We start from the raw sequence: 783 nt of genomic DNA, 5'->3' as shown, positions 1-783 counted from the left end.
AAATGGGAACAGATACATTATTATGATTGGTGATATAGAGAGAAAATGGGAACAGATACATTATTATGATTGGTGATATAGAGAGAAAATGGGAACAGATACATTATTATGATTGGTGATATAGAGAGAAAATAGGAACAAAGACACTATTATGGTTGGTGATATAGCAAGAAGACCGGAACAGAGAAACAGAAAATTATGCTTACTTTTCAGTAGGCCTACTTGAATGAATGAGCCTATGGTTTTCACAGTGGCACCAAACTCCAGTAGAATTTTATTATCACTGTCTCTCTCAAGCAGGACTGTGATTATGTTTCTTCAAATAAGCTCCCTTCTCTCTCTCTTTCTGTCTGTCTGTCTCTCTCTGTCCCTCACTATTTTTCCCATCTCCATCTCTTTCTCTTTCTATTTATCTCATCTTTTTCCACTTTTCAGCACCCCCCTCCCCCATTTTCCTCTATGCTCATTCTCTCAGGCGATGACTCATGACCTTGTCGAGCAGATTCTCCGATCATCTTTCAGAGTTTAATAAATAGAAAATAGAACAGACATTGATGGTGCTAAAAATAATCAAAAAGAAAAAAAAATTGTCAAATCGGTTTGTGAATATGAACAAGGAAAACCATCATCAGATATATTTACCACATCATTTAAAATATTCTCATTGAACTTTGTAATTGTACTTCTGATTACATGTTCTTCAATGAATGTGAATTTTCGTACTGCAATTTCACTTTTGAAATTCTAGCCTCTCCTTCTTCCTCCTCATCCCCCCCCCCCCCC

At 36.4% G+C, this 783-nt stretch overlaps 1 protein-coding gene across 7 annotated transcripts in view; it reads right to left on the bottom strand.

Moving 5' to 3' along the window:
- LOC101863573 (multidrug resistance-associated protein 1) overlaps positions 1–783 on the bottom strand; it is a 57,945-nt gene that overhangs the window by 8,007 nt on the left and 49,155 nt on the right. The window lies entirely within an intron of this gene.

This window comes from Aplysia californica, unplaced genomic scaffold (genome assembly GCF_000002075.1).
Source record: "Aplysia californica isolate F4 #8 unplaced genomic scaffold, AplCal3.0 scaffold00094, whole genome shotgun sequence".
NCBI classification, from domain to species: domain Eukaryota; kingdom Metazoa; phylum Mollusca; class Gastropoda; order Aplysiida; family Aplysiidae; genus Aplysia; species Aplysia californica.
Note: the sequence above shows the minus strand (reverse complement) of the source record. Positions and strands in the feature narration are given on the sequence as shown.